The 7924-nt window shown below is 39.3% G+C and overlaps 1 long non-coding RNA gene across 1 annotated transcript; it reads left to right on the forward strand.

The window, feature by feature from the left end:
- Window positions 1–291: 291 nt before the first annotated feature.
- Window positions 292–871, forward strand: LOC139433259 (uncharacterized). Its single transcript, XR_011642815.1, has 3 exons — window positions 292–380; window positions 601–668; window positions 832–871. It is a non-coding gene; the product is annotated as an uncharacterized lncRNA (long non-coding RNA).
- Window positions 872–7924: the final 7053 nt, after the last annotated feature.

Genomic DNA, 7924 nt, shown 5'->3' on the forward strand with positions numbered 1-7924 from the left:
CTCAGCCTTCTTAAAGTATAGTGACTATTTTCGCTACACCTGAATATATTCTTACCTGTTCTTCTTGTGCTCCAGGATTACGCTTCAGTGGATTACGTTCCAGTGGATTAAAACTCCGGAGGATACTCTTCAATGGATTACGCTCCAGTGGATACTCTCCAGCCGGATTATCTCCTCCAAATAAAACCTTATAACCGTAACAGTAATAGGTGTGGTCATTATTCCTGACAGCTGGAGGCATACTCCTTTACGTGAATGTTCTCCTTTTCGGTTTAGGCCGATGTATAAATACTGTTGGAACAGCATCTGGCCTCAACCTCAAATTTCCTCCTGATTTGTTGCCAATATATTGGTCGTCTTCAAAGTGTACCTGTGGGTAGGTAGGTTTGATCAGTTTCCACTGCACACTTCAAATGTCATTGAAGAGTCATAATTCTCTACACTTGGAAATATGATGCCCTTTAAAATGTTAATAAGTCATGTCACCCCTGTGAACATTACTTACATGACAGAGTTTTCTGCTGTTGTTGTCCTCTTTCAGACACAGGTTTTGTCTGTTGACCATTGCCATCCATCTCCTCCTTCGCTCTACGTCCTTAGGGAAGCCATACATCCGGAACCCCTTCTCGGATCGATTAGAGCATCCAAATGCTGCACATCCAACCATGGTATGACAACTGATCTATTAAAATGCAATATAAACGAAAGTGCCATAATATTTATTGTGCAAACATTTTAACATGAATATTGTTATGTCCTCTGTTCAGTCTGCTCCCAACTGTATTCTCTCCCCTTATTCACTACTGTTCCTGTTCTTGCTCTTCTTTTTAGGGCCCAGGAAACAGATGAAGAGGATGTCCCTTTCACAAAGGAACCTTATTGTTTTTTTCAAAATGGTTAGGCCCCTGGATGCCCTAGACTAGAGTTCTGTATTGCTTTTTTGTAAATAGTTGCTTACCCTAACCCTTTTTTGTAAATAGTATTGCTTTTTTATAAATAGTTGCTTTTTTGTAAATAGTTGTTTGTAAATATTTGTAAAATGCCCCCCCCCCACCCACAATTGTTGTTAGCACAATTATGCTTCTGTTTTTCACTTTTTGGTGTCCATTGTTCAGCCACTGTATTGGTAAGCAACAATTTGTTTTCGCCAAAATGTGTTATTCATACTCCTGACTCCAGTTTGATGTGCTGCATTCTCCTCTGAGTGGTCCTGATTTCAGGCAGAGATAAGATAAGATAAGACTGTATTCATCCCGAAGGAAATTGTTGTGCCAGAGTAACAAAATACAATAAACACAGCAGAAAAAGAGCAATCAAACATCCACAGACAACATGAAACATAGAAACATAGATGGTCACACAATCAATGCAATCATTATTACCAGTATTTCAGTAGCTAGCAGTGCAAAAATTAAAACGTAGTGGCAGTTACGTAATTGCACGTCATCATAGCATTATTAATAATAATACTAATAATAATGTAATATTGTACATAGTTATATATATATATAGCAGCGAGTGTATTGCAATGATGTTAATTATATTGATATGTATATTGATATGTATATTGCACATAGTGTTGGTGTGTAAGATCTCAGTGCTCTTTACTTAGGGGTGAAGAGTTAAAAAGTTTGATTGCCACTGGGAGGAAAGACCTCCTGTGGCGCTGTGTGGTGGTCTTCGGTGATCTCAGTCTGTGGCTGAAAGTGCTCCGGTAGGAAACCAGCGTGGCATGCAGGGGGTGAGACCCATTGTCCAGAATGCCGAGGAGTTTCCTCAGCATTCTCCCCTCCGACACCACTGCCAACGACTCCTGATCCTCTCCCAGGACAGAGCCTGCTCTCCTGATGAGCTTGTTGAGTCTGTTGGCATCAGCTGTCTTCACCCCGCTGCCCCAACACACTACAGCAAAGAAGATCACACTGGAGACCACCGAGTCATAAAACATCTGCAACATAGTGCTGCAGACGTTGAAGGACCTGAGTCTCCTGAGGAAATACAGGTGAAAGGTGAGGAGAGGTCATCGCTTGGAAGGTTTTATATCCTGTGGTGTCTCAACAGAACTTAATATGAATTGCTTTATTGTCTCGTCGCTGGATAACCTCCCCTTGGCAAAGTGGCCTCGTCATTTTTATTTTTTATTGTTGACAAACCTGTTTTTGTTGCTCTGTTAAACCATGGTTCAACAGGAGCTTCTGTAAATAGTTTTGTAAATAGTTTGAATATTTATCATAGTAATCATTTTCAGTCTCCCACTCTCTCAATTTAATTTATCGTTTATTTGCCCCACCATATATTTTGTTGTCCAAGGGCACTAATTTGGTCTGTGTTGAAGATTGTTTTACACTTTAGATTAATCAAAATTGTGTTTTTTGGCTGAATTAATCTTTTTCTGTTGAACCCTAACCCTCTTTGTTCTCCTTCTCATTCATTTTACTTTGTTTTGTTCTAACACACATCACTTTTTCCATACACTGTTCTTAATACTTGTTCACACATTTGTTCGTCCCTTTTACTTTGTTCTTCCTGTTGTTCTTGTTCAAACACATATAGGCCTATCAATTGTTCATCCACTGTTGTGGTAAAATGATATTCATAGTCTTAACATGATCATGCTACCCATGCTAACATGAACACAAGCGTTTCCCTCCAAAAATGTAAAACGTATCTAAGTAATAGTCTACCAAGCTTTCCGTTGTCACCCTGCCTCTCCAAATGCAAAACTGTCAATAAAAAGTATGCAATAATGCAATTACAGCTGAAAAAGTACTTGGGTGTGTGTGTTTTTTTAATATATATATTTACCATTCAATAACGCAATCGCTGCTGTCTGTCTGTCCCATGGAAGAACATGACAGCGCAGCGCAACTATACTACGGCAACACACTCTCACTCCCTAAGCGTCCAATAGCGACGTTTGGTCAGTGTCCGTGGCGTCCAATTGTGACGCTCCTAGGCTCCTTCAGCATCATAAAGGGACGCAAATAGCTTTCAACTGATTGCAATGTATTCCCATCTGCGTCGGGATTTGACGCTCATGGAAGCACGGCATTCGTTTATGCAGGCTGCCCTTAAAGGCAATGTGAGCGTCCATTCCCATTGGATAACGGAGAATTGTACACCCGGAAGTAAGTATTCCTCTTACTGTCGATTGATTTTACAGTGATATCTGCACTACTCATCGACTAAAAAACACCAGATTATCCTTGTTAATTACACAACATTGATTGGTTTAAATTGTGTGCAATGCTTTTGCATTTTTCCCCTTCGATTCGGAGAAACAAATATTTTTTCTGAGTAAAGGATGGCAGAAGACACTACACTACCCAGAATCCCCAGCGTCTATGTCACATGATCTTCAAATTTCTCCCTGCAGAAAAAGAAAACATGGCCGAAATTCGTTTTATTCTCGGTAGAAAATGCCTATTTTAAAGTTAGTTTGGCCATTAAAATGCGTTTTGATGTCATTTGATGCGAGAAATATGAGTTGTTATTTCAGATTATGTGTGCAGTGGATGTACATGATCTTTAGTTTGCTAGTTATTGCGAAGATTACTTCAGGAAATCGCGACGTTTTCATTGTTACCAAGGTGGTTGCTAGGGACGCTGCTATCGATATTATTTCTGTTATGTTGTGTAACTGTTTAATGGTGTTATCTTTATTGCTACCCCCTTCCCCGTCAATGTATAGTGTTGGTCCACAGCCTAAACATATTAGTTTAACAAAATCCGCATCTAAAGATAGCCTACGTTATTTTCCCATGTACAATTCCAGTATCACATCTCAGAGCACATCGTCATTAACAAATACTGGAAACAGACCGAAAACATTTAAAAAAATACAAATAATACTTTATTCCGAGTGTGCTTGCTTTTCTCTTTGAAAGTCATCACATAACGGCATTGTAATACACGGTTCGGCTGCATTATATATTACATATCTGCCGTAGTTCTGTATTTATAGAGCCCTGATGAGAAGACAAACATGAGGAACTGAAAACGTGACGTGGATCATAAATATATCAGCCATTAAACAACATCTTACATTTCTTTTCACACAATACGTCTCCTTGCAGTATCAACACTAATTCGGCTCACTTTTATATTTGATCCAATTGGTAGATAGGCTGTATTTACACCATAAAGGTGCACAGCTGATATAAAGGTACACCTGGTGGTTAAAGCATGTTATTGAATTTAATTATTTTTATTATTAGATATTAATACGATCCCTATAAAGTATATTTATTACTCGTTATTCTCTACTAATAGTTAATTAAAGACTGTATGTAATGACTATTTTGCACATCCCTTTCAAGATTTCAAGATTTTCTAAGGTTTATTGACATATCATATAGGCCTACAGAACTGTGGTGTAGTTCTGCACTGAATGAAAAACTTGGGTTGCAGGTTCCTCAATAGTGCACAAGACATCTATCAATATTTGTGAATAGTTGTGCATAGTTTTGAAAGGCGCCCATAAATAAAATGCATTATTATTATTATTATTATACCTCCAGCAATGTTAACTATGTTGAAGCACTTATTTTAACTGATATTATACATAATGTATTATACTCTTATAAGATGTATGTAGATATTTCATCTCCGGCCTTGTCAGGTATTGAACAATCAATAAATAAAGAACACAGAATTGTTGAATATAAAACACAGAATTTGTGTGATTATACTAAATGATTTTCAAATAAACACAACTGCATATTTAACTGTTACACATGCTTATGTAACGCAAATGTTCCAACTTGGGATCAATAAAGTATATCTTATCTTAAGTTGATCGATGGCTACTGCCATATTTGCAAAATGTGCCTCTGAACCTTGACAAGTGCATGTTTCAGGCTTATCAATAAATGTAATGTTATGTTATCACAGGGGTCACACACATAAGACCAGCTCTTAAATAAAGCTCTCCTGACCTTAGCTGGCATGTGGGTATATATATTAATACTGCCCATAATGGGCACAAGCAATTTTCACCCATTTATTAATTATATGTTTTAAATGTGAGTGTTTCCTGTCCCCTAAACCTCCAGGGATGTACACAGTTTAATACTGGCAACTTCTTATTATGGGAAATACGAAAACGTCTTTTAAAACTACAACTCCCAGTAGAGACGTGCCATAGAGAACATGTTGCGAAACAGAATAGCCAGCATGTGTAGTTCTGGGGACGGGGTGGGGGAGGGGGGACGCGGTGGACCCGTTCAAATCCAGTTTTGGACAGTCTGCCGTGGTTCCATCCCATTTCAAGTGCTGTTCGAGAATCGGCTTAACCCTCGGAGCACACTCTCCAATCACAGAGCTTGAGGACTATCACGGGGTTTGTCAAGAGCACATGGTGTAGTCCAAACGATAGCTGGGGATTCTGGGTAGTGTAGTGTCTTCTGCCATCCTTTACTCCTGGGAATGGACGCACACATTACCTTTAAGGGCAGCCGACATAAACGAATGCCGTGCTTCCATGAGCGTCAAATCCCGACGCAGATGGGAATACATTGCAATCAGTTGAAAGCTATTTGCGTCCCTTTATGACGCTGAAGGAGCCTAGGAGCGTCACAATTGGACGCCACGGACACTGACCAAACGTCGCTATTGGACGCTTAGGGAGTGAGAGTGTGTTGACTACGGACGTGACTGCCCTGACAGTGACAGCAACATAGCCTGCTTGTGCTACCACACTTTCTCCTCAAAATATCGTTAAATAACGAAACTTGTAAATAGTGCCAATCCATACAAAGTGTAACCACATCATGTAAATATGAAAGCAATCTTTAAAAAATAACAGCGTTGGTTTAATCTATGACTATTTTGACCATGTTTGTGCTGTTTTTGCCATAGAGAAGCATTGCCACGGAAATGCGTTTTGAACTATCCCGGCATACATAAACCACGTGTCCGGCTGGCGGCGACATCAAAGAGTGTCGTAACTCTTATCTCTCTACGTCTCTGCCTGAGACCAGGGCCGGCCCGTTGCACTGGCATTATAGATGTTCGCCTAGGGCGCCATATCTGTGGAGGCGCTGCGCTGACAGCTCTGGGAGGGAAAACAAATGTTTTGACCGTTGGTGCTCATCCTAATTTTCGGCCTTGATGTAACAACATTCATAATAAAGTAAATGTAACACCCTTTTTCACCCCGGTTGCACGTTTCATTCGCCCTGTACGATGGGCCCTGCAAGTGATGAAAATGGGGGATGTTGGATTATCTGGCACCCGCAGCTCACAGCCAAAGTGCGAGTGAGCGAGGGAGAAAGGGAGGGTGCACTGGAATCTGCGCTGTTGTTATTAGCATCTGGTGCTTGCTGCTCTAACGGAAGAAGAAGATGTTTCTACAATGATGTGGAGGGAGAGTCCTCTCCAGTCAGACTGAGGCTGATAACTACAGCTCAGTGAGGTAAAGGACTCTGAGTGTTTAGATAGTTCACTTTAGTCTAAGTTATCTCAGTGGGTCTCAAACGTTTTGATCACAATTTATGTAAACACATATTTCCAAGGCACTCTTTTATAATTATTGGGATAAAACAGGTTTGAAATCATTCCAATGTATACTATAGGACAGTAAACCAGACATATCGTTTTAAACTGGAGAGATAAAAAAATATGCATAAATAAAATAGTAAAATAAGATATGAATGAACAACAAACATAAAATACGTTACGTGTATTTGTTATTGGCTATGGGTTATTGGTTATGCTCACATACTTATTTAATTATTCAAATGTAAACCGATCTTTTTCATATGGGTGTTTATGTACCCCCTAGATCTAGTCTCTAGTAATTCTGCTTAAAGTGCACCAGATTGAAGCATTTTGCTTTAAAATGTTCAAACATTTCTTCCTGGTATGCCTGAGAAGGCAGATATGCTTGTTTTTCTCAACAAGAACTTAATCATTTTTTTTACCCTGCCCCTCAAAGAATCGGAATTGAGAACCGTTAAGAACCGGAATCGAAAAGTAGAATCGGAATCGGAATCAGAATCGTGGAAATTCAAACGATACCCAACCCTAGCCACCATAGATACAGTACTCTAAAGCTTGCAGATACAGTGAGAACATCTCTGACAGTATCTATCTGATTACAAAAATAAATAAATTGCAAAGCATTGATTTGTTTATGATGGAATATACTACTGACTATGACAAATGTATACAGTGGTTTGATAAATACATATTATTCTTTGATATTGGGGTCATAAGATACATCGCAAATGTGTATAGGATGTGTACAAACAGTGTATGAAACCATTGCGAAACACCCCCTGAGGCATTGAATGTAAAGGTCTCAACACACTTTATACTTCAGGTAAAGAGTATAGGTTATGCTTTAACAAAAGCTCCATGACATCCCATTTTGTGAACAATTTTGGATCCCTTATAATGTCATAAAAGTACTGAGAATCCTTTCCTAAACAGGGTATTGGGAGATGGATAAATAAGCTTTCATTTGTCATCCTCTGTCTTGACAAGGCGAGCAAACTACCCTCCACTTTCTAAGGTCTTTGCCAATAAAGACAGAAATCTGATATCTTAAGATAACAGAAATGATATTACCCAGAAGCCATAACTGAGTCCTGTCAGAGAGGAGACGGAGTGAGTGATTGCCCCCAGTTATGCAAGAGCTGATCTATCCCATTAGGCTGTGGTGTAGGCGCAAGCCCAGAGCTTGTGCCGCTGAGGCTCACTAGCAGTTATTGCCTGACATGAAAATTCTTCTTCAAGCGTAAAGTGTCAGAGAGTAGGATTGATGATTCTCCTCATTATTGCTTCTGAATTTTGGGATGAGAAAGGTAATATTAGCTTGGGAAAAAATATGATTCCTAAAGCCATGTGATTGATATTTCTGGGGACTTTGTTGCAGGTGAGACGTCAACTGATATAAATGAAAGGATAGAATAAAGAAATT

Source organism: Pseudochaenichthys georgianus, chromosome 3, assembly GCF_902827115.2.
Source record: "Pseudochaenichthys georgianus chromosome 3, fPseGeo1.2, whole genome shotgun sequence".
In the NCBI taxonomy this organism is placed as follows: Eukaryota; Metazoa; Chordata; class Actinopteri; order Perciformes; family Channichthyidae; genus Pseudochaenichthys; species Pseudochaenichthys georgianus.